Below are 27,431 nucleotides of genomic sequence, written 5' to 3'. Positions count from 1 at the left end.
GAGCCTGGATGACCCAGGTCACATGGGAATCAACCACTGATATGGCATGTAAAACAACAACAAGCAATTCAAGGGGTGATAAAGCCTGGGAGATTACCAAAAAATTAAATCCGAGAACGGGAGGTGACAGCTAGATTCTTTGCCTCACATACCAATTCAGCACCCGAATGAGCAAAGAGTCAAAGGTACGGCTTCATCCATGACAAGATAACTGGGTGAGAAGCTTCTGATCAAATGTAAGGGACCAGACTGAATTGAAGAGCAATCTTTTTCACTATGCAGATAACAAATGGCTAAATAATTAGGGAATGAAGGCGTTTCTCTTAATAACCTAAGGGATTTAGGGCCCTCACCTTCTTATCATGTCACCACCTGTGCCCAGTTGGAATTACGCACCAGTATAGCATCCTCGTTCAAGGTGCAGCATTAATATTGATGAGATGTTCTGACCCAAGAGAGAAGCTTAAATGCACGTGCACGCGCACACACACACACACACACACACACACACACGCACACGCACGCACACCAAATCAGGGTACGGTACTCATTTGAGACAGTTTGGGTGGGGACTAAAGTGGCTAAATAGGTACTTTTATTTCTTTCTGATAAAACTACTTTCTTGATGTAGGCACCCAGGGTGATAGCAGGCTACGAGTAGGTGTAACGAAAATGAACAAGCCAAGAACACAACAGCCACCGCCAAAGAATAAGAGCCAAGACCAAGATTCCAATCAGGCAGGAGGAGGGGACCTTGAAGGAGACTCACTGATTGAGTGAAAAAAAGCTGATTCCTTGCTAACCATGGTATGTGGCTCAAAAATGTATCTCCAGCTCACAAGCCCCAGCCTAAACAACAACCTTGTTTATACCAACAAAAAGAGAAACAAAAAACACTGAGACACTCAACATGATAAAGGTATTCAAATATCCTTATTATATATGATGCACAAAAAAAGGAAAATAGAGAATTCTAAATATACTCAATAGAATTTCTGGCTCAAGAGTATTCTTTACATTGAAAAAAGTTTATTAATATAAACTGCTGCCAGGGAAATGTGCTTATTATATTGAACTAGTCATTGTTATTCAAATCGGAGTCTACCTGGAGTGCAAACGTATTTATTTTTCTACTAGACAGTCCAATGAGGAGTCTGAGTAGCAAGGGTTCCTCTCATAGTGGAAAGGGCATTCATCCCAAGAAATAAGGTTTCCAAAGTGGAGTCATTATCATAAATGAAGTTCAGTTGATGCTTTGCATTATTTCAGAACAAGTGGCCCCAACTGGGCCACCCAGGTGTCCCAGAACAAGTGCAACTTATGAAAAGAGAATTGCTCATATTTTTATATACGCATTTGTCATAATCAAAGAAGTTTTGAAGCTTCATATGTGTGAATGAGTTATATCAAATGCAAACAGACTATCACTTTTAGGAACTTTGTAATGTGCATCAATAGCGTATCTATGATTTCATCCAATCCCCACAAAGAGTCCTATGAAGTTACTATTCTTTGCATCCTCCTTTTACAGACGTGAAAACTGGGGCATGAGAAGATGCCCAAATGACACAATGTTTCCACAATGTGGTTGTGTTTCCACCAACACAAATGTTCAAACCAATTTGCCTGATTCCAACATTCACACTGCTGAATAGGATTACGGTACCTCAAAAAGGGGTGAAAATATCTAAATTCCAATTTTTCAGACAATTAAAACATTTTTAAGAAGAAAATAACATGCAGCATATTTCTTGGTTAGTTACAGACGTTAAAACACCCAGATTCCACCTCAAACTACCAAATGGATTAACAAAACGAATGCTTGGTAGTTCAGTAAACAACATCCTTCTCAGGCCTAAAGGTCACAGAATTATAACTCACTTGGATCTGATCTGAATTCAGGCTGCTACTCCTCTGTGCCACTTGTGCTGTGAGACTTTGCACTAAGCCCCAGAGGAACCACACTGAAAAATCAGCTGCTTAGTACAACAAATTGCTAGACGCTGGACTGAAGCAGGTGATGGCATTTCAAAGTATGTGTGAGGTTTAGGAGGAAATAGCTCAGGCCCCAAATATTGAACTTCATGTGTTATAAGTACAATGCTAAAAACTCAAATTTCATTTCTTTTTTATTTTTAATGTTTATTTTTGAGAGAGAGAGAGAGTGCGCACAAACAGGGGAGGGGCAGAGAGCGACGGAGACAGAGAATCTGAAGCAGGCTCCAGGCTCTGAGCCGTCAGCACAGAGCCCGACATGGGGCTCAAACCCACAAACTGTGAGATCATGACCTGAGCTAAAATGAAGAGTCAGACACTTAACCAACTGAGCCACCCAGGCGCCCCTCATTTCTTTGATTAAATACATGACCTTTTGTTTAACAAAACGCTTCTTAGAGAAAGCAAAAGCTATGGTAACACTGTCTTCTAGCTAAGCGTTACCTATTTTCTTCAAAAACGTAAGTTCTTCTAATGGGTCACAATGTTTGCTCTGAAGAATTCTGGTAGTCTTTTCCTCCTGCGAGAAGGAATCTGGATACCGACAAGACACCTACAAGAATCTGGATAATTAAGGCTTGGACTGGGGAGCTGGTATGGGTAAAGGCTACCTCAGAACTACCCTGTGTCTTCATAGGCAATGGGAACACACCGTTTCCTGCATTTACTGTCCCTCATCACCAAAATCCCTCGCACCTGGTTAACATAAGGTTTGGGACTCGAAATAGTTCATGGGAAGTCAGGGGATCTCTTCTGAGAATAGATTTTAAAGTAAAAGATTAGGACACTGAGCCACTGATGAGGTGTTGGCGAATATACATTGTTTCACAGAACTGAAAAACAACCCTAAGAAAGCGAGGCTGTGGCCACTAAGACAGAAACTAATGATTTAACAGTTCTGCCCAACTGTTCTTGACCACATAATCACATCAGGCCCTCGCACCGAGTAATATAATACGCAAAAAGTCTGGTCACAAAACAGATGCTGGGCTCTGACACACTGATTGTGGATGTTGAAGATTTCCTAAGATTTAATTAAAATCCTCCTGCCTCTTCTTTCCAACTCGAAACTTCTCTGGAAGTGGAAACGGTCAAATCAGTATCCATACACCAAATTCTTTAAGTCTGGAAACCTCAGTTCAGATCTAAGTGTACGCTCTCGCTGGTTCACAAAGACCGCTACTCTGCATGATCTCCCCTGATGAAGCTTAGCCAGACTCATCGGTCCCAACATCAATTACCGATCAACATTTAAAGACTTATTTTCCAGGGGCGCCTGGGAGGCTCAGTCAGTTCCTTTTGGCTCCGGTGATGATCTCACGGTTTGTGAGACTGAGCCTCACGTCGGGTCTGTGCTGACAGCAGGAAGCCTGCCTGGGAATCTCTGTCTCCCTCCCTCTCTGTCTTTTCCCCCACTCATGCATACGCTCACTCTGCCTCAAAATAAATAAACATTTAAAAAACAAAACTTATTTTCCAAAATCAAAGCTGTTGCAGTGCTCCCCCTGTGCCCCTGTTCTCCACTTTACACAATCACTCTGCAGTCAGGCTCTGAAGGCCTGGGCTGTGGACCCACACCTACTACTCCCCGGGGCAGGCCATGCAACCAATGTGGCCTCGGTCCTCATCTGAAGAATGAGGAAGCCACCTACCTGATTCATGGTGTTGCTCTGAGGACAGACTGAAATCATGAAGAAGATGTGAAAATTGTGACGTATAATAAAAAGTATAGGATAAATAAAAATTTATTTCAAGGGATGTCTGAGAATCAATTGTGCAGCATGAGAAAAGTTTTACCCAAAACAACATCAAAACTACAGAAATACATATATATGTATATCTGTGTGTCTCATGTACGTGTGTGTACGTGTATGTATTTACGTATTTCCAAAACTAGATTTTCTTATCAGTTAATAAGACAAGATCATGTTAAGTCTACTGTCCTTACTTTTCATTGTAATATCTGTTTTGGCAACTGTTTCTTAGATACAATGTTCTATGACCTCTCAAGTTATATCCCCCTCAGATAAGGGATCTTGTCCTTTTTATATTAAACTGTGTCTCTTATTCTGCTGAGAGCAGCACCCCCCCCACCCCCCGCCCCAGGTAGTCATGTCTGCTCCAGGCTAGCTCGCTTTCAAACTAAGTCACCTTTGGCACAATGCATTATGGATCTGTTAATAATTTTAAGTACTTGCAGGATAAAGTCAAAGTGTATTCCTTCCCCTTCTCCTTTTTTCTCCATTCTCCCCCATCAACCCTGCTTTCCCCTTTCTCTTTTGATACATACCTGAAAAGCTGGCTCAAAAATCTTATGAAACCTAAGATGCAAAAGCAGACTTGTCTATATTCGTATGTTCCTCCTCACAGACTCCCCAACATAACACCATCTTCTCCACAACTTCAGCGGTCCTATCTGATCTGCCCTCACTCTTGGTCTACTGTCACTCCTTTGAGATCTCATTTTCATAGTTCAATACTCACATCTTCGACGGTTTCTTGACAAATTTGGCTGTCACAGTATATCTACTTAAAGAAAAGCAACTAAGCTCACAATACTATTTTTAGCGACTGAAACTATATCACACAAAGCAGACAATTTTTCACATAAGCTAGGTGTAAAGGCAGATAATGTTCACACTCCACAAGAGAATATTTTCTCTCAAAAAATATATCTTCACCAGACCAAACACGTAAGTTTAAAGAAGTCCAGAAAGACATCATTACATTAAATAGCACCTTGAATATCCCCAGAGCAGCACACTTAGAACACCAGAAATAGTCAATCCACTTATAACACTACCAAAATGGTAGCAAAGTATCATGTGTTTATTGAGTTGGAAATGAAATTACTGCTGAAGTTCCATTTTTTTTTTTATTTATTTTGAGAGAGAGCGAGCATGTGCAAGGTGGGTAGAGGGGCAGATGGGGGGGCGGGTGATGCTGAGAGAGAGAGGGAGAGAGCAGGAGGAGAGACAGAATCCAGGCAGGGTCCGTGCTCAGTGTGGAGCCTGACACAGGGCTCAATCCCAGGACACTGGGATCATGACCTGAGGTGAAATCAAGGGTCAGATGCTTAACCGACTGAGCCATCCAGGCGCCCCTCAAGTTCCATTTCTTAAAGCTATTTTCATGCATTTAGAATTCTACCAAACAACAAAAAAAATTAATTTGACAGTCACTTTTAAAGATGATTATACAACTTTGGACTGTAAATACAATCCTCCTAAATCAAACTTTTAAAAGGCAGCCATCTGACACCAAAGGCAAAGGCAGCAAAAGCAGGGGCGGCTGAGTGGCTCAGTCAGTTAAGCATCTGACTTCAGCTCAGGTCATGATCTCACAGTACGTGGGTTTGAGCTCCATGTCAGGCTCTGTACTGACAGTTCAGAGCCTGGAGCCTGCTTCAGATTCTGTGTCTCCCTCTTCCTCTGCCCTCCCCAACTTGTACTCTGTCTCTCTTTCTCTCTCTCTCAAAGATAAATAAACATTGAAAAAAAAAAGGCAGCAAAAACAAAAATAAACACTGGAATGACATCAAACCAAAAAGCTTCTGCACAGCAAAGGAAACCACCAATAAAATGAAAAGGCAACCTACAGAATAGGAGAAAATATTTGCAAATCGTATACTTGACAAGGGGTTAACATTCAAAATATATAAAGACCTCATGTAACACAATAGTGCATGCACACACACACACAGGATCTGAGCAGATATCTTCCAAAGAAGACACCCAGATGGCCAACAGGTACATGAAAAGGTGCTCAACATCACTCATTATTAGGAAAGTACAAATCAAAGCCACAATGAGCTATCACCTCACACCTGTGAGTGTAGATAATAGAATGGGTCTTATCAAAAATACAAGAAATAAGCACTGGTGAGGATGTGGAGAAAAGGAAACTCTTGTGACTATTGGTGGGAATGTAAACTTGGTGCAGCCACTATGGAAAACAGTATGGAGATTCCTCAAAAATTAAAAAGAAAACTTCTATATAATCCAGCCATTTCACTTCTGGGTATTTATTTGAAGAAACACTAACTTGAAAAGATATCTGTACCCCCATGTTCATTGCAGCATTACCAACAACAGCCAAAATATGGAAACAAACTAAGTGTCCATCGATGGCTGAATGGATGAAGAAGATGTGACACATACATACACACACACACACACACACACACACACACACACACACACACAGTGGGATATTATTCAGCCACAAAAACGCAAATCTTTCCATTTGCAACAACATGGATGGTCCTTGAGGGCACTATGCTAAGTGAAATAAGTCAGACAGAGAAAGACAAACACTGTATGATCTCACTTATTTGTGAAATCCAAAATAAAAACAAAAACAAAAACCAAAGCTCACAGATACAACGAACAGATTGGTTGTTGCCAAAGGCAAGGGTCAGGGGGAAAGGGTGAAATGGGTGACACAGGTCAAAAGGTACAAACTTTCAGTTGTAAAATAAGTAAGTCATGGTGATATAAGGTACAGCATACAATATATAGCATGAGAGACTATAGTTAATAATACCATATTGCATATTTGAAAGTTGCTAACAGAATGGATCCCAAAAGTTCTAATCACAAGAAAAAAAAATTTTGTAACTACGGTATCAGATGCTAACTAGACTTAGACTGTGGTGATCAATCTATACAACACACACAAAGGTTGAATCTTAACGTTGTACATCTGAAACTAATATGTCAATTATACCTCAATAAAAAAGCATTCACCTTTCAATGATAGTTAATAGTTTACGAGATCAATAACCTAAAATGAAAGCCTAAAAGCCAACTACCTTAAGCTCTTGTAGAAATTCAATACACCCTATGTATATAGATTTTGAAGTTTGTTTCAGATGTTATTTTTGAACAGAAAATCAATTGGTATAACCAATATAGATTTGAGTGAGGGGTAGTCTATTTGAGTTTGAGGTAAGGACTGCACTGACTGGATCTGGGTTTTGGGGGTGGGGTGAAGGGGCTGATTTCAAACGGTAGCATCTTCCCTGAGATATTTACAGGTAAGCTGTAGATATAAAATACGTTCAACAACACGTTATCATTTTGTGACTGGGGCTCCTCTCAAGTGCAACAACATCCAGCTGGCATCCCTAGGCAGGTCCCTCAAACAGCGGGCTATTTCAGTTGATCCTTCTGTTCCCAGCTCTGTATCCTACTGTCACATGCATTAATAATAAAATATAACACTTGTACATATCACATGTATTAATGATAAAATAACACACTTCAGTAGTGTTTACTAGGTGCCAGGCACAATTTCAGGTGTACCGTATTAGGCAGGAAATACTGCCATCTCCATTGTTTCAGATGAAGAAACTAAAACCCAGAGAGATTATTAACTTGCCAAGGTCACACGGTTGGTCGTGTGAGTACGTCATACGTCAAACCACATCGACCCTAAAATATAATGAAATAGATTCATTCTCTGTTAAACGTTTCTGTTTAATTCTGCTCCAAATAGTATATTCTGTTGTTTTAGATTCATTCTCTTTACTGAAAGCAGCTTTCTTTTCAGATTCCTTTATAGCAAGATTTGACTTCAGATATTAACTCCTCACCGGGCACAAAGCACCTGCTTTTCATGCAGCCTGCCTTGGTTACTGTAAGCAATGCAGTATACGAGGCAGAGACATTGTTTTATAAAAATCTCCTTAATAAAAGAAACAAAGACAAATTTTCCAAAAGTTACAGAATTTGTGGATTTCAGTTACAGACTGTGTGTGAAGCAGGCATATTCATATGTGACTTATAAATTATATGTAAGTATGCACTAGCAGAACAAAGCCTATTAATCTATAGTAAATAAACACACACAGTTCTATCACAATACATAGAAGTCATCAAGCAGACAATCTTTTTTTCATTAAACATTGAATCATTGTGACCTGCCAGCAGCATGGAATAAATTAATGTTTAATATTTAATACCATGTGATGGCAATACTAAACCAAATGTGTGTCTTAAATTTTATGTTATTTGACATTTCAATTTTAACTGAAAAGTATTGCTAAAGGGTTGCAAATGTGCCCGAAAGTAGCAATTTAAATTTAATAAATATTTCTGGCTTTTTAACGTCACCATATAGTCATAGCATTTTACCCTTTAATGATGATTCAATTCCAATTTCATAAAATGGGGGGGGGACAATTAAAGATATGACAATTTTTGAAGACATTCAAAAAATATAGAAAGCTCATCAATATGACTTACAGCATTGAAGCAATTATAGATCAATTTTTTTAAATGATAAACTCTGAAAACAGGCAAAGCACAAAACACATTATTAAAATATAAATTGACCAAGTAAGTAAACACATAGCTTTGCACCTAGTATAATTCACACAAGCGATTTTTCACAAAAACAGTGATAGGAACCAAAACAAATCAGCTCACTGTTTTCTGGAAGGAAAAAACAGATCATTTTCTTTTCTGGTTGGAAAGAGAGAAAAGAGGTCTTTAAAATGAGTGGCATTTGTACAGATGGACACAAACAGCAGTCTACATCACAGGTACATCATACCCCTTTGGTATTACTCAGATTCATGTCTGTCAATTTTCAATTAGGACAGAAAAATGCAATAAGTGTGTTTATAGGAACCACACTGCAGAAGTGAGTGAAAAATTAGCTACTGAAATTTGAATGCCTACACACCTCTTTCTGTATCCAAAGTTTTACCCAGTAGTATAATTCTGCTGTGGCTGCTCACTTCCCATGTTCTCATGTTATTACAGAGGGCATCTAAATGTAAAAATATTTGATGGTATGAAGCAGTAAGTGCGTGAGCTCACAGAACAGAAGAATTAGATATGAGTGCAGAAGCTGGGGGGTGTCTGGGTCTGTGTGTTTGTATATGTGCATTTTCTTCTTGGAGTCCAAAAACCTTTGGATTATCAGTGAAGCGCAAACAGATTTTGAAAGCAAATACAGGGATATAACAACTAAAGTCCAACCTCACAACACAGAAGAATCACCAGTGCTAAACCTTGACACTCTTCGAGAATAATAATGTTATTTATTTTACACTATTTGACTAACAATGATTAACCATCTATTATGTGCCAGCCACAGTCCCTGGCATATTCCCATATTTTAGCTCATTTAATCTTGACAACATCTCTCTGACGTGGACTTTAACACCCTTTATCTCAGATGAAGAAACAAACTTGGAGACATTAACCAATGTGCCCAGTTTAAATACACCACAATTTCAACTTGGGTCTTCCTTTCAGTTAATAAACACTTGTTAAGTGCTTTCTGTATGTAGCAGGCCCTATGCTCAGCAGTGTCCACCCAACATGTATCTTTCTCTTTACTGCACACACAGCCAGTCCCTGACTCCAGCATGGAGCCTGGCCCACAGCAGGTTCTTGGTGAAGGTTCACTGAATTTTTTGGTTAAATTAGTTACTGTCTCTACAAAATAAACTTTTAAATAGGTATCTGGGTCCAGGTTTACGTTATCTTAAAACATACTGCTATTCAACACTAAGACATATTTTTAAAAATTATTTCTTAATGTTTATTTGTGAGACAGGGGAGGGGTAGAGAGAGAGGGGACAGAGGATCTGAAGCGGGCTCTGTGTTGACAGCAGAGAGCCTGACGTGGGGCTCGAACTCACAAACTGTGAGATCGTAACCTGAGCTGAAGTCGGACACTTAACTGACTGAGCCACCCAGACGCCCCTAAAATTATCTTTAAAAAGGGATGTAAGTTCACTGACTAAGGGTACCCAGAAAGCCCACATCAGGTGGCAAAGACCTGCACTTTAAACTACTACTACCGCAGGGAGGAAGTGTGCAGACTGGCACATGCACCTGCATATTTCACTCAACCTCATGTGCAAATAAACTGCCACGCGTTATTTCAAGAGTGTGCGATCTGAATACCCATTCAATTATAAACATCACAGGGGTATGGTCTTTGAATGATATTTCAAGCCTCAAGGCATAATGCATAGTGTTGGCCAAAACCGCAATATAAGGGAGCTACGTAACGTAAAGACTAATGCATGCGTTACTTGTGGTCAGACAGAGAAGCCTCTACATGCCCCTCTGCCGTTTCTTTTTTTTTTTTTTTTTTGGATGCCCCTCTGCCATTTCTAAGGTGTCTTATCATAGGCAAGTGCTTCACTTCTCTGAACCTCACGTTCTGTATCATAAAATGCAGATAATTACAATCACTTCTAGCCCACACTTCAGAGATTATTTTAAGGGCTAAATGACACAATGCATGTAAAATACTTAGCTCATTAAATATTAGCTTTGCATTGGAGGAGGAAGTAGGGAGGCTAGGAAATAAATTTTCTGGTAGGCATGGGGTAAAGCAGATGAGACCCTGGTCACCATCTTTCTATTCTCTAACCTTCAAATCTTCTCAGTCCGCAACAAAATGCCTACTCCTGAATCAGCTGATCTCCATAATGTGGGGTTCCAAAAAACCCACCTTATTTGTTTTTCTTGATTTAACAACATTCCGCTTAACACACACACACACATTTTTCATAGTACCATTCAAAATAACTGCTAATGATATAATAGTAAAAATGGTAAAATTACTAATTTCCTTCTATAGGAATCTATATTCCCTCAACAAATTTTGCCTTTTCCGTCTGAAAAGAAAAAAAAACAATTCCTTCAAAAGGCATGATCAAATCCCAAGTATAGTTATAAATCCAAACTTTTTTTTTTTTTTTTAATATTTCAAGGCACTTGGGTGACTCAGTCGGTTAGGTGTCCAACTCTTGATTCCGGCTCCAGTCATGATCTCACAGCTCGTGAGTTCAAGCCCCACATCGGACTCTGTGCTGACAGCTCAGAGCCTGCTTGGGATTCTCCCTCCTTTGCTCTTTCAATCTCTCTCTCTCTCTGTCTCAAAATAAATAAACTTAAAAAAATTAATAAACTTTAAAATAAATAAATACATGCCTGTATACATACATACATACATACATACATACAGGCTTCTGAGGGAAACCAAACAGATGGAAACTTTTCCTTTTAGAAACAAAATCTATTTACCATAACCAATAGGTCTATTTGAATCTATCACTTGAACATTCATCTCCCTTTTAATTAGCATACCAATTGTTTTGAGTACAATCATTCAACACCAGGGCCCATTTCAGTGTCTTTCCGAGCGGGCCACAGTAGACAGGAACAAAGCACAAGCTACAGCACGGCTAAAAACTAATTTTGTGACCTATTTAAAGACTTGCCAAATGTGGCCCAGGTACACTAAGTCGCACAAGTGCCAGGTCCTGCCAGCCTGGAGTATTTAGTTAGTCGTCAGACATCCGGATATCCCGCTAGTAGCACAGGCCAGCAAAACAGAAACAAGAACTGTGGAAGAAGGTGGGAGGGCAGGCAGCCAGGAAAAATGTTCAGCCGGACTATCCTTGAACAGTGGCAACGGTTCTGAGGAAGTCCAAAAGAAAGTCAAAGAATTAAAAAAGAAACTGCACACCCCCTCCAACCTCTCTGTCCCGTGGCTGCTCGATGTGAGACAGCTGTCACCGAGTTATTCTCCCGCACAGAAGGTTGATGCTGGACCTGGGGCTCACAGATTTTCAAACCTTGCTTCATGGAACCCCAGCCATTCTGCCCAGGTGCCAAAGCAATGGTAACGGGAAACAGGGAGCACTCAGGGCAGGTGGGAAATCAGTGTCTCCACCAACCAAAGCAACTCGGTCTCTACCTTTCTGATGCACTGTGCTCTGGGTGTAAAACTGCAAGAAAACTCTGCTGGTAAATAAGAACTGAAAACGGTTGTCCTGACACGATGGGTTCCAACTTCTCTGGCTGCTGAAAGGGGCTTCATAACCAGATGCTACTCCACCTCTCAAAACACATTTCCCCCAACTTTCCCAAACACACTGGCCATTCCTGCCAAACAACCAGACACTCTAAGTTCCCATCTTTGCCACCATCAACCCCAACGTCAGATACGTCATTTTGCTTGCCTTCATGCACTTTGTTCAACACATTCTACACAACTTATGTGGACAAAATGCTTTGCTAAATTAGACGTGTTACTACCTTTGAGTAGCTTTCAACTTAATGGATAAGAAAACAGATAAAACGACTACCACAATATAAATCAGAATAAAATCAACATTAAAGAGAAGGCCAAACACCTACAACTTCTGGGAAGAAACGGGAAAAAGCAATTTTTTCTAGCGTAATCGGAAAAGGCAAGGATATTGGAACTGGGTCTTGCTGAATGTGGAGAGAGAATACAGTGAAAAGTCAAGTCCCTACAGCATAAAGATACAAAAGCAAAACCTGCCCCAGTACGTGGCACATGCTGGAGGTAAACAGGCAGGTATGCGGCTGGAGCAAATGGAGAACTCTGGCACACCACTCGAAGAAAACCCTGGAATCAGTTCATTAAAGCTCTAGCAGGCTTCAATAAAAATAACCCCGAGGGACGCCTGGGTGGCTCAGCTGGCTAAGCATCTGACTTCAGCTCAGGTCCTGATCTCACGGTTCGTGGGTTCAAGCCCTGCATTGGGTTCTCTGCTATGAGCACAGATATCCTCTGTCCCCCCTTCTCTGTCCCTCCCCTGCTCATGCTTTCTCTCTCTCAAAAATAAACATGTAAAAATAAAATAAAAATTAAAAATTGCCTAGTTAAGAAAAAAAATAACCCCTAATTTGACAGAGCACTTTACAGTTTATCAAATAGATAGATAAAAACAGTAATTTTAAAACAATTTTTAAGTCATTTCCATCAGTCATCACAACAACCCTACGAAGTTAAGGAGAGCAAAGATTATCAAGACCATTTGACAGATGAGGAAATAGAGGTAGGCAAAACATCCACTATGTACCAAGGCCTTTGCAAAGCGGCTGGCAAACATTATGACCTCCTGAGATGAAGTGGTATCATTACACCAACTTTACAAACAGGAAAACAAGTTCAGAGAGGTTGAGAACCGTGTCCAGAGACATATAACCAGTAGTGGTAGATTCAGGACTGGAACCAGACCAGCTTCCAAATCACACTGTGCTCTGACAACACAGTGTCCCTTTTATTGTGGAGGCAAAAAGGTGAGGGGGGGGGCAATTTTCAGAGGCCTTTAAGAGCAGTAACAAGATCTGAACTGTTTTTAAACGTTTTTTTTTAAGGTTATTCATTTTTGAGAGACGGATGGACACAGCAGGAGTGGGGGAGGGGCACAGAGAGAGGGAGACACAGAATCTGAGGCAGGCTTCAGGCTCCTGGCTCTGAGCTGTCAGCACAAGAACCCAACACAGGGCTCGAACCCACGAACCGTGAGATCAGGACCTGAGCCGAGGTCAGACGCTTAACCAACTGAGCCACCCAGGTGCCCCTGATCTGAACTGTTTTTAAAAGGGACTCTTAGCAGATTACCAAAGTAATCCTGATGAGATACCTAGACTGGAAATAAAACAGAAGCAGTTAGGATGATGCAGCATGAGCCACAAAGTGGAAATGACCCCAGGGGGTTAGACCACAGTCAGAAACACAAATAATAGCCAACTCCCGCGACTCTGTCATAAGGTCTTCTCCTGACCCTTTTCTGGACACTTGCTGTGCTTCTTGGGAGTACCACACAGTTAAGCATTGACCAGATTTCATCAAGCCTTAAATGCCATGATTATAAGACACATTTTTTAAAATGTTTATTTATTTATTTTGAAACAGAGAGCAAGTGGGGGAGAGGCAGAGAGAGAGAAAGGAAGGGAGAGAGACAGAAAGAAAGAGAGAAAGAGAGAGACAGAAAGAGAGAGAGACAGACAGACAGACAGACAGACAGCAAGGACCCCAAGCTGGCTTCCGAGCTGTCAGTGCAGAGCCGGTCACGGGGCTCGATCTCACAGACCATGAGATCATGACCTGAACCGAAAACAAGAGTCAGACGCTTAACTGACTGGGCCACTCAGTTGCCCATGTAAGACCACCCTTATTTATGTCCTACAAAGAAAAAAAAAATGTTAACGTGTCACTGACTTCAAAACACCTGCTGACTTCAGATATAAAAAATACATATAAAGAAATCTGCAGTTGGAATTGATGAAATATGGTAAGTTTTCTATATATTTTTTCAATGTGATTTTATTCTCACCCTCAACAAGATTCTGAGACCTTGTCTTTCAAGGAATAACCGTTTAATGCCATGGCCTCCGACGGAAGGCAGTGCAGCATAATTCATCATTCTGCGAGGATACATGCACTGTCTTTCCAGACTAAGAGCTTGTGGCCTGGACCAAATCCTTCTCTGTCCAAAACTTGAAGGGATTCCTAAGTTCCTGAGATCTGGCACCTACGTGTCTACTCTTCTACATTACCTGTCAGCGACCCTGCTATAAATGAGAAAGAAATAAGCATTTACCAAGAAAGATGATGGCGGTGGCATGGATGGTAGCGGTAAGAATGACAACTGGTGTTTACCGAGTGTTCATGACGTTGTACACGTTTTACATGGATGCTTCATCCTCATGATTTTATTGCCAGCGCTCTTATTACTAGATGAGCAAAATCAGGTTCCAACTGATAATTTGGAAGAAAGGAAAACCTAGAGGAGAGTGAATTTTAAATCAAAGATCCCCGTGGGGAGAAATCTGTCCAAAAAGTAATCCTGCTAGCTTTTGTTTCTCTCGACTTTACGAAACATTAACTTAACCCTTAACCACCCCCCCACCCCCCCTGCCACCCAATTGCTCTTGGACAGTTCTTTACTGACAATGAATCAAACTGAGGCATCAGATGGCAAGCATACATTTATTTTCAATTTTTTAGAAAACGTTTTTGTTTCACAAATACGAGCCAGCAGAAAGAGACAAGGCCCCGAGAGCCCGCGGTCCTCATTCTTAAAAGATGTATCTTTCAGGAAGGATGGCTCTTGGGATATGTGCATGTCCGCAAGCCTCAATGGAAACATGAGACAACAATGAAAAGCCAGCAAATCAGCAGGAGGAATAAACATGTCAGAAACATGGTGGCATTCAGTGACCATCATCTATCTTAATAAATAAAGCTCTCGTCCAGCTTATACAAGCCTTCTCCTGTGGGGACAGCTTGCCAAACCAAAGAATCAACAGAAAATACTCCTATAGTGCCTGCTTTTTAAAGAAGCATTCCGTGAAAGTACCTCAGAATTACTCCCATGCCCTTACATTGGCAATCTTACAGTTCACCAGAAAATAGATGTTTTCTCCCCCAAGGTATTGGATTTGAGAATCTTCTGTTCTGCATCAGCTAGTCTCACAAATGTCTATACTCAAGGTCCGCATATTTGCATATTTTCATAGAAAAAGCACATGGAACTGACTACCTCCTCAGAACTTTGAGCTTGTTCCTCAAGACACCGCAAACTCCTTCAGTCCTTCTGTGCGCTGAACATCTCATTTCCAAAGGGGATCACATAAACCCCCTTTAACAACCGTTCCATTTAGGTCCATCCCTAACAGGCACCTAATCAACTTTTCTGCTCGCCACATATCAAAGCTTATGAGCTCTATAAAGCTCAGTTGTTTGTTTTTTTTTTTTTTAAAGGACAGGGCAAGAACTCTACCAGGAAAGCCATGCCTTACTCTTCCTACCCATCTTCTCCCTCCTGCCAGGCAACTTTACATTCATCCTGCAAGGACAAGTGCAAATGTCATTTCCAAACCATCCTGAAAGAATTAACAGTCCCTTCCACCACATCCCCAAACTATCTTGTTCACACTACCACTGGAGAACTAGTATCTTTATTACAGTAAATTCATACGCCAGATAATGAAGTCTATGAAGACAGAAAACAGCATTTATTCACCTTTATCTTCCTAAAAAGTATCTGACACAGGGTATTCAATAAGTTTTTGTTAAATAATTTTACTAATGTGACTCAAAATCTTTACTAATAACTTTATTTCATTTAAGGAAAATATTATAATAGCAGTCTTTGAAATAGTAATGAGAAAGAAATTATCTTTTTAAGTGAAAAATCAAAATGGAGTAAAATCCCCCAAGTAAACAAAATAAATTGCAGAAAATAATATTTTCCCTTTTTTATCCATTTTCTATGGTTTCTTAATTCTCTTCCATGAAACAACTCTTGAGGCAATTTTATTTATGAATAGTAATATCCAGTTTTATGAATCTGACAAATGTCTTGCCCCAAAGTTATAGAAATATGTATTCAGTACTAAATAATACAAAATTCACTTTGCAACTTTTTATCAGAATATTTGCTTGCCTTTGAAAGACAGAACAGAACAGTATTAAAATGAATCTGCATAGTGTCAATACAAGCCAGCCTGGAGAGTGCTGAGTAAATGCGTGGCCAAAGGGAGAAGACGGACCACAGTTATAAAAATACCTAAATAATTTACAAAGCTAGTAATCATGTGTTAACATATGAACTGAAGCAAGTGAACTGACATTTTATCAGCTGATAAAACATCAGTGAATCTATATTCTGGACCTACTTCTAAAAATACAGAAGAGGGGCGCCTGGGTGGCGCAGTCGGCTAAGCGTCCGACTTCAGCCAGGTCACGATCTCGCGGTCCGTGAGTTCGAGCCCCGCGTCGGGCTCTGGGCTGATGGCTCAGAGCCTGGAGCCTGTTTCTGATTCTGTGTCTCCCTCTCTCTCTGCCCCTCCCCCGTTCATGCTCTGTCTCTCTCTGTCCCAAAAATAAATAAACGTTGAAAAAAAAATAAAATAAAAATACAGAAGATAAAACATCTGTAAATCTATATTCTGGACCTATTTCTAAAAATAGAAAAGGAAAACATGCTTTATGTTATTTGGCTACTTCCAGTCCACACGAATAATGCTTCAGAGAAAGTTTCAAATTTTCACTGAGCATACTCCTTGTACTCCTCAAGTGCCAACAAACTGTTCCTGGTATATAGGAGCGGGGAGCTCTCATCAAAGAAAGAACTCACTGTTTACATGAGGAAGCCTCCCACCTCCTCTCCTGTCTGTCCAAATCTCACTCACTTGTTAAAAACCAGCTCCAACGTCACAGGCTTCTAAGCCAGCCCTAATTCCTCTCACTATCCAACTGAAAATCATGTCCATATGTCACCAGACCACTTTTTCTACATCTCTCTTACAACCCGTGAAATATTCTTCCTGGAATGTAACCCCAAGGCAGAGACAGCACCATAGGAGCTGAGCACAGACTCACATGCTCAACAACACTTGTGGAGTTGAAACAGGCTTTCAGTCAACCTCAACTCCAGCTCCTCAGGTCAAGAGACTATCCCCAGACCAAGCCCAAGGTCCTTCTCTGTTCTGAAAGTCCCTAAAGAAGTAAGGTCCTGTCTTTTTCTAGAGCATAAGCGAGGATAGGCCTGGGATACGATATTCACCATTCCCAGGTGGGAGGTTATATAACATGATACACATGCAGATTTCTCTCCAGATATCTTTTTTGAAGGTTCTCTTTCTCTACCATTTCTCACAGAATGTATCACTGTTAATAAAATGGTCCAAGTTGTAAGTAATATCACCATTAACGTAATAACTTGGTTAATTTGAAGTAGCTGAAGAATAAAAATTTACAAGTTCTCTTTACTAAATTAGAATCAATAAAAAAAAAAAAAGTCTATGGTTGTCTGGACCTAATTAATAAAATCTTCCCTTTGTCCATCCTGTTACATTCCAGTAATCCCACTGTGTCCCACTGTGTACCAGTCTAACACACACCTTTCCAGGACCAGGGTTAAGCCCTAATTCACTGGACAAATCTCACAGTTTCCTCTCTTCCCTCTGGGAGTGACATCACCCCTCAGATCTGCCTTTACACTTAGTAGATATACTTAATAACATGACAATGGCCTACATCAACAACTCAAAGAATATTAATGACTTCTATGTTATCACCTTAAAACTTTAATCCTTGTAATATTGTGATATTAATGTCATATTCCTATTTTCTAGATGAAGAAACTGAGTCTCAGAAGCTAAATAATTGGTGGTAAGTGATGGAGTCAGAAATGGAATCCAGATCTAATTTACAAATTCATATTCTTTCTCCCATACCACAGTATGACTCTTGAATTTATTCTGTCAAGTATTATTCTTGAATGACTCTAACAGTGTTGGCTTACCATTTCTAGTGCATTACTTGTTTTGTTTTGTTTTGTGAACTTAAATAATCTGAATGCTTACATTTAGTTAACGTGTTCCATTAAAAAGTTAGTTGAGGGCAAGTAGCCCGGTCCTTTGAGGAGTGGCATCTCTAAGTCAGTCATTTGGAAGCTGGAACCTACTCCCCATGGGAACAATATCCCATACGGTAATTAAATCAGGGAGCCCACAGATCACTCCAGGCCACGCCACCCACATTTCCATCAAGGCCGGTACTCCCGGGGCCTGTCTGTGATCCACAGAATGGTTTTAACACCATCCACCAGACTACTTGCCATGAATGTGGGACTGGCCAGTCACTGGCCAATCGTCAATACCCTCCCATAAGTGTAGACCCTTGGTTTCATATCAATCGTTGTTAACATAAGAGAGTCTGTTCTAGTGCATTACTTGTAAAACTAAGTTCTGACTGAGCAAAGAGCAGGAAGGCAAGGCTGAGACCACAGTTACCAGCTCTCTGTGTTGTGGCCCCAGGGGACCTGATTGACTTCCAGAAGGCCCGCATCTGTGATGAGGCATTTTGTTTCAAGGGTTTACAACCTAGTCTGTAAAATTTGGGTAGATTTGGACTGGATGGAAGGGACTCACAGCTAGAATTAATGAAAATCCTGAGTTAAAGAATGTTTTAAAAGTCACTATATTGCTTTCAATTATGGAGAGTAAGTTAGCTATTTTATTTTTTTATTTTATCTTTTAAGTTAACTCCATTTTATTTTAAGTACAGTTGACATACATGTTACATTAGCTTCAGGTATACAACACAGTGATTCCACAACTCTATACATTATGCTGTGTTCATCACGAGCATAGCCGCCACCTGTCCCGATACATGACTATCACATCACTGATGGTATTCCTGGTTCTGTCCCTTTTATTCCCGGGATTTATTCATTCCATTACTGGAAGCCTGCATCTCCCACTTCTCTTTGCCTACTTTGCTCATTCCCTACACCCTCTCCCCTTTGGCAACCATCAGTTTGTTCTCTGTATTTATAGGTCTGACTCTGCTTTTCGTTTGTTCATTTAGGTTTTTTAAAGATTCTACCAGAAGTGAAATCATATGGTATTTGTCTTTCTCAGTCTGACTTATTACACTTAGCATAGGGTGTATCCGTGTTGTCTCGAATGGCACAATCTCATCCTATTTTATGTGTAATACTCCATTATGTGTATACATACTTACATATAGAGGAACCTCCATACTGACTTGCAACTTACATTCCCACCAACAGTGTATGAGAGTCTTTTCTTCCACATCCTCACCAACCCTTGCTGTTTCTCATCTTTTTCATTTTAGCCATCCTGACAGGTGTGAGCTAATACCTTATTGTGGTTTTGATCTGCATTTCCCTGATGATGAGTGATGCTGAACATCTTTTCATGTGTCTGCTCGTCATCTGAATGTCTTCATTGGAAAACTGTCTATTCAGGTCTTCTAACCATTTTGCAATCAGGCTTTGTTTGCTGTTGAGTTGTATGAGTTCTTGGTATATTTTGGAAACTAACTCCTTATTGGATATATCACTTGCAAGTATCTTCTCCCATTCAGTAGGTTATCTTTTCGTTTTGGTGATGGTTTCCTTTTCTGTGCAAAAGCTTTTGTTTTCAGACAACATGATACTATACATAGATAATCCTAAAGATGGCACCAAAAAACTACTAGATGTAATAAATGAATACAGTAAAGTTGCAAGAAACAAAAATTAATACCCAGAAATTGGTAGTCTTTCTGTACACTAATGATAAAGTAGCAGAAAAAGAAATTAGGAAAATAACACAATTTAAAATTGCACCAAAAAATAAATAAATAAAATACCTAGGAAAAAACTTAACTGAAGAAGTGAAAGATCCATATTCCAGGAACTATAAAACACTAATGAAAAAAACTGAAGATGATGCAAACAAATGGAAAGGTATTTCATGCTTGTGAACTGGAAGAATTAATATTGTTAAAATGTCAATATTATTCAAAGCAGTCTACATATTTAATGCAATCCCTAACAAAATCCTAACAGCATTTTTCACAAAGTAGAAGAAATGATACTAAAATGTGTATGGAGTCACAAAAGACCCTGAACAGCTAAAGCAATCTGAAGAAAGAAGAACAAAGCTGGAAATGTCACAGTCCCAGATTTCAAGACATACAACAAAGCTATAGTAATCAAAATAGTATGGTACTGGCACAAAAATGACACATAGATTAATGGAACTGAACAGAGAGCCCAGAAATAAACCCACAATTATATGTTCAATTAATCTATGACAACCAATCTATACATCAATAAATGGTTCTGAGAAAAGTGGACAGCTACATGTAAAAAAATGAAACAGGACCACTGTCTTACAACCATACACAAAAATAAGCTCAAAATGGATGAAAGACCTAAATGTGAGACCTGAAACCATAAAACTCCTAGAAGGGAACCCAGGCAGTAATTTCTCTGACATTGGCCATAGCAACACTCTTCTAGATAGGTCTCCTAAGGCAAGGAAAACAAAAGCAAAAATAAACTTTTGGGACTAAGTGAGCTATTTTAAAGCAAGATATAAACATGCACATTTGGAGAATGGAGTCCTCACCATCTGGTAACAGTGGCTTCAAACAGGAGCCCCAGGATAAAACACTGGGTTGAATGTTAATGTGCTCACATCAGTGGTTTATTTATTTATTTATTATTATTATTTATTATTATTATTATTATTATTATTATTACTATTTTCTTTCTAGAAAAGCCAGGCATTATAAGAAGCCCAGATGTGAAACTTAGAATAAAAACCAGAGGAAGAATAAACAGAGGTTTGTAAAACTTAGATAATATGTAAGTAATTAACTATTAGAATCACAGAAACTATAAGAATCAATAAATATGTACTATTTTAAGCCAGTAAGTTGGTGGCAGTTTGTCACTCAAAACAGAAAAGTTAATACAGACAGAGGAAATACTTTGGTTGAAAAGAAAAACCTTAGTGCACCCAACAAAGCTGGCTTTTTCAGAACACAAGTGCTAGGCACGCTGCCTGTCTGTGGTCCAGGCCATATAACCACCTCTTTGCTGAACCCTTCCTAACGCCGTGTTAGCCCAGCATCTCCAGGCCCTGAAGTGTTGCTGCATGTGGATCACAGGCTTCACGAACGTCCCCCTAAGAGCACTCCAGGAAGTAAGTTACTGTACTTTCAAGCCAGAGCCCTATTCCCTCCTCAGGAGACACACACTCTTCTTGGCTCTAGAGGCTCCAGCAGACACAGTTCACAACAATCCCAAAAAGAGGTTAAAACCCAGATGGGAGACCGTAGTAACCAGTCCTTACGTGCATGGAGCTCTAGTCTACACCTAAAGAAGTGTGCTGCAAAACAGAGGCGGGTTCTCAACTTCTGCATTACATTCAGCATTGAACTCAAATATGCAGAAGAGTGAGCAAACATGCACTATGGAGAGAAAAAAGGGTGGTATCATGGAAAAAGAACAATGTAGGAAGTAGGAAGCGTTTTGTTGGCAACAGCCCTGGCCACAACGCATCACACAGCCTCCCATCAAACGAGGGGCTTATGACCCTTCAGACATCTTCCAGGTGTAACAGTCCATTATTCTCCAGTCTCAGCATAACAATCTTTAATTCAATAGTTACAAGTAACAAGGAGCCGCTATCTTGGGAGGCGGTGGGGGAAGGGGGGAGATAAACTAAGGCATCAAGGAAACAACTTATTCTATCTGCTAAGAATACTTATTCTCAGTAACCAAGATTAGCCTGCAGGACTCCGAGTTTTAACACACACTGTGTTTTTAGCATTTGGGAGCCTAGTTTTATAAATGTCAACCGCATACATCTAGGTTGCAAAGAAAAGTCCATTCCAATTCTCTAAGATAACCTGCAGCTATTCTATATATATTCCTTTGTTATTCTACTCATAGTGCCCAGAAGTAATCATTCCATGCCCAGTTTCTTATCATAAATATAACTCTGTGAAATATGGACATTTTATATGCAAGCTATGACTAGCAGTAGTTTATCTTTATGGCTAGCCAGCAAAAAAAAAGGGGGGGGGGATAAATTAAAATACTCTGTTATAAAAAGCTTACCAAGTAAGTAAGATCAAAGAAAGGCACACCATATTTCCAGGCTGCTTCTAGCCTCTGCCAACACAAAATCATCGGTAAGGAAAAGAAGTTTGGCTGAAAGTCCTACGCTGCCATGTCAGAGAACAGGCAGCTAAACCGCCTCCTTTTCTTCGTTTACCTTCTGTCACTGACAGTCTTTATCATCCAGTAACAATGGTTACAGATTGTTACCCAAACTTTTGGCAATTCTTTTCTATAGCTTGAAATAAAAATGATCACATTCGGACTACACATTTCAGTTTCTATTCTCATTGTACTTTACAGAGAAGCAAAATCTAGCATGCTTGCAATTTAAGCTGGTATTGAACTGACCCCTGCTGGCCTCCTCTCTTCTGTTTCTGCATTTATCACAGAGCACAACACCTAATCGCATCCTATAGTTGAACCTGTACTTGATCAGTCTGTCATAGCAAAAACATGACATAGGAAAGAGACAGTTTGTCCTACCACTGGAAATGGAAGGATGCCTCCCTCCCTCAGAGCTTTGGCTATTACATTTGCAAAACCTAGCAAGTAAAATCACACTAATATTCCACAGAAGTGTTCCCTAGAGGCTACCTATGTGTTCTACAAATAAATTCAATCAACAGAGATTTCTGAAAGACCACAGAGAAACAAAGATACTTAGAATTACATCACCTGCCCTCCAAGAATTCCCAGGCACTCACAAGTCCTTGAAAAAGATACATTTCAGAATTCAACTCTGGCTCACGACTGGGGACTGGAAAGGTCAGAAGGAAACAGGGCTACCATAAAAGGTGATGGCATATCCTGCCTCCTGGGCCTCAATTCACTTGAGATTCTTTAATAAACCAGCAGGGAAATTTGATCTATTTTTTTAAATATATTTTTTAAAGTTTATTTTTCAGAGAGAAAGTATAAGCAGGGGAGGGGCAGAGAGAGAGAGGGAGAGAGAGAATCTTAAGCAGGCTCCGAGCTGTCAGCACAGGGCCCAACACGGGGCTTGAACTCATCGACCATGAGATCATGACCTGAGCCGAAGTCAGACACTTAACCAACTGAGCCACCCCAGTGCCCTGTATCTCTTCCATTTTTATGAACTCACTGTACTTCATGAATAATAACAGCTGCCATTTATTGATGACCTATTATGTATCTGGCTTGGTGCTTTCCAGACACTATCATATTTACCCCACTTGATAATTCTAGGAGATAGGTATTTTTATGCTTAGTTCATGGATCAGGAAAGCTCTATTCTAACACTGATCATAGCACACTCCAATGTTTTTCTTCTCAACAGACGTTTCTCCTCTATAAGAGAGTGGGTGTCTTAGGAATAGGGGATTACACCATTGCCATCTTTATATCCCTAAAACCCAGCACATCCCCAGTAACTGGCCCATATCAGGCACTCAAAACCTGCCAGCAGAATACATGAATGGATATATTATTGAGTGAACATGCCTTCTAACTGCATACAATGTGCACGATCTGTGCTTAAGCACTGAGAAAGGATGGAGGGAAAAAAAGACAGAGGTTTGATTCCCGAACACAGACATTCATATTTAACTATGTCAAGAAAAGAAGCCTCCAGATATGAGTAAACAGAATGCTATGGAAATATGACTTAACATTAGTCAGTTAAAAAGCAAATAGGAAGAGGACTTCTACATCAGAGGATGATGACACACACAGGTCCTGGACTTTACTAGAACCTGAAACCAATTAAGAGAAAAAGAAGAAAAGCAAAGAAAATCATGAAAACAAATACAGGGTAGAAATCCAAAAAATTTTTTATGTTCCCAAAAAAGCTAATGCATTTTTTCTCTTCCTTCCTTCTCATTTCTCAGCATCTCTTTCCTTCCTTGCCACTCCAGACAGATGAAGATAAATGATGTACAGTAGTTAAACTTCTTTGTTTGGTTACATATGATCTTTTGTATCAACATTATTGTTATGTAAGCACTTTTAATATTGCTTCTAGCAGATGAGACTTCTGCTTCAACATATGTTATGGGGAAAGTGGTAAAAATGTATACATGACTGAAATAACTAAACAGTCCACACAAAAAAAAATGCCTAGAAAATATTGTAAATAAATCTGATTCACTGTGGTTGTTAAATAAGGTAAAACTGAAGATCCAACCACTCTCCCCAAACCAGAACGAATAACCCCTGAGTCTCAGGACTGTCAATAACTTTCCATGGCTTCCTACCCTACACACCACTGCTCCAAATCATTCCTTAAAAGAGACTGGAGTGAACCTCCTCTTTCGGCATCATCCCCGGCACAGGAGAGCAGGGGTCAGGAGAAATCGGGTTCTCCTGTTCAACAACGGTCACCTGAAAAACCTAAAGTTTACCGAGGAAACATGTAGACAATAAAGCAATGGTCGTTTCTGGGCTCTGGGTTCAGACTGCAATAGTAATCTTAGCCAAGCCCCCTACCTTTCTAAATCAAATAGAATAAGATTGACTGGATTGTAAAACCAAGCTCTCCCGTGCAAAGGGCTTAGCATGCTGCCTGGAATGTCAGTGTTGAATAAACACAACCCCATATGACCTCCCTCCTAAAGTCTTGTCCTCAACCCTCAGTCTCAACAGATAGGCCCTCAGAATCCTTACTCTAGCAGGACTTGAACTTTCCATACGTTAAATGACTCCATCCTGCCTTCTCTCCTTCCTTTCCCTTTCCTGCCAATAATCAACACGACAAAGCTTCCCTTGCTCGTGTATAAAGGAAGCTCCTGTTCATATATGCTTGTGTACTTGGATATGTCTTATTTTGGTAACTGGCCAATACGGGTCAAATCTCAAATACTCTCGTCCACTGGTCCCTTAAATGACACCTGCTTCTGTGGACCAGAAAAAATCTAAGTGCCATACCTACAACATCAAAAGCACAAGACTGTGCACAGAAGTTACAGCCCTCACGGAAATCTTGCAGGATCCCTGCTTACTGCATCTTTAGAATTTACACCTCCCGCTCTTCACATCACCCTGTCATAAACAAAGACCATAGCCCATTGCAGATTTCAGACCCCATGCCAGTTGTGACCTACACGTAACCTGCAGACATGCCGTCTGGAACAGTCCAGCTTCAAACAACTGATTAAATAAATAACAAAAGGAGGTGTTTGCATCCAATTAAGTTTACATTTCACACATCAATATTTGAGTAAAACAGCAAACCAACTGATATAAAAATCAAACATTATAAATCACTCTGGGGAAAAAAAAAAGACTACGAATATTTCTTAGAAATGAAATCTTGCTACGAGATGTGTCCTGCGTCCCCTCCCCCCCCCCCAGCCCCACGCACATCCTGGCAGCCAGTGTGCAATGGCAGTGAGCGTTGCACAGGGCTCCGCGGGCTGTTACACTCGGATTTCCCAGCAGGCCAGCACTGCAGCACTTCCGCATCTGGCATCTGGCTCCGTGTGGCAGAGCAGAACAAAGGAAGCGGCAGGTTCGGGGCGGGGTCTTTGAGCTTTCCCGTGACCACCTTCGACACTTAGACACTTACCTTCCCGGGGCCACCTGGTCTACAAAGTGAATTCTCCCCATATCAGGAGAAATTTCCGTCCTCTGGGGTCTCGGCATCTAAAGCTGAGCCTCTACCCCACGAGAAGCTTCATGAAGGACGACAGATAACAAAACCTTGCCTTCTGGCACTTGCCAGCACTTGTCTTTAACGTGACGATCACAAACCCTGCTCCCATCAATGCCTCCTGCAAGTAAATATTTTCCACAGGTTTGGGAAGTCCAAGTGCATATAAAAGTTGCCTTACAAATTAAACTAATCTCCCAAGTTGCCACTCAGGGTGACTTCTGAGGACGGCACCGGGCTGACAAACGTTCGGGACTCACGTTCTGAGAGAATTAGTGCCCATTTTCTATCAACTCCTTGAACATCTGAAACAAAATCTTTATTTCAGAAATTCGTATGTAGTACTTAATAGTTTCCCAATACAACTGGGAATACAAGACCCCACTTTTGTTCATCTTTTGCCTCTTAAATGTTTGATAATCAGACTTTTTGAATTCCAAATCCAAATGGAAACATTGTCTCCCACTGACTTTCTTTATAAAATTGGAGTTGTATATCTTTACAAAATATTTGACCCTAAGACATAGATAATAAAATCTATGGTAACAATCATTTTAGAACTTCATGAATATTAACTGGTTAGAAAATATTAATAAAGGCAATTTCCAAAAGTCTGATATTTAAAGTCCAAAGCTGTTCTGAACTTAAGATATATTTTCTCATGTAAATGGTGTTTTGAATAGTGATTAGGTCAGACGAGCTAAAGATTTCATTTTACAGTTTCATTACAAGTTTAAAAGCTTTTCTAGTAGAAGCTCATGACTCTCATCACTATTTAATAGTTTGTATTTTCTAAAAATACATTTGCCATTTTATCTCTGAAGTCAAGATGCCAGAAGAACTTAGCTTCATATGCAAACAGGGCTGAGTGAAATAGACCGGTTCAAATTCCAGTTCCATCATTTGCTAAGCGACCTTGGGCAAGTTGTACTAAACCTTTCTGCCTCAGTTATCGCCCCTCTAAGATGGGGACAACAGGAAGTTGTGGGACTATCATTCTTGAAATATATTAATTAGATGTGCTTTTGTGTGTTTCCTTATACTTGACTCTGCCTCTGTTGTCAAAGGCATCCATTTGCCCGAGGGATTTTTAAGTTTGTTGAAAGACAACTACAAAGGGAAAGGACTGATATTAAGTTTTGACACTCGGAAATCATTGTTTTAAAGCAACAGCAAGACAACATTCTTAAAAGCCAAGTCTTATAAGAGAAAATGTGTTTTCTAAATCCCTTAAGCATTTAACAATTAAGGATGAGGTAGTTATAAAAACCTTAGCACTGGCAGTGACCTGCCTCTCTGAGCCTACCTGAACACCAGGAATACCAGGATCACCTGGGAAGCCTCTGGAGCCTTCTACTGCCTGACCCTACCCCCAGACATTTTGATTGGTCTGGGATGAGGTAACTTTTTAAAAGCACCATTAGATGATTATAATGTATAGCCTGGATTTAGAATAAGCTCTAAGAGAAGCCTCCCATTTGGTTCAAAACCTTGACCAACACAGAACAGGAAGCAAAACTCAGCGAAGGCCTCCTCTAGCCCCCTACAGCCATGCACGTACAGCGTAACGTGCCCGGGACCCTGAACTTCTCTGCAACCCAG

At 40.2% G+C, this 27,431-nt stretch overlaps 1 protein-coding gene across 4 annotated transcripts in view; it reads right to left on the bottom strand.

Moving 5' to 3' along the window:
* SMYD3 (SET and MYND domain containing 3) overlaps nucleotides 1-27,431 on the bottom strand; it is a 706,268-nt gene that overhangs the window by 434,663 nt on the left and 244,174 nt on the right. Inside the window, exon 1 of one of the 4 annotated variants that reach the window (XM_047841259.1) lies at nucleotides 25,746-25,764. The exons of the other annotated variants lie outside the window; for them this stretch is intronic. The gene's annotated coding sequence lies outside the window, so the exon portion shown is untranslated. Of the gene's footprint in view, nucleotides 1-25,745; nucleotides 25,765-27,431 lie in introns of those variants that run through there. 4 annotated transcript variants of the gene reach the window in all.

This window comes from Prionailurus viverrinus, chromosome F1, assembly GCF_022837055.1.
Source record: "Prionailurus viverrinus isolate Anna chromosome F1, UM_Priviv_1.0, whole genome shotgun sequence".
Classification (NCBI taxonomy): domain Eukaryota; kingdom Metazoa; phylum Chordata; class Mammalia; order Carnivora; family Felidae; genus Prionailurus; species Prionailurus viverrinus.
The sequence above is the reverse complement of the archived record's forward strand: the minus strand, read 5'-3'. Positions and strand labels throughout refer to the sequence as shown.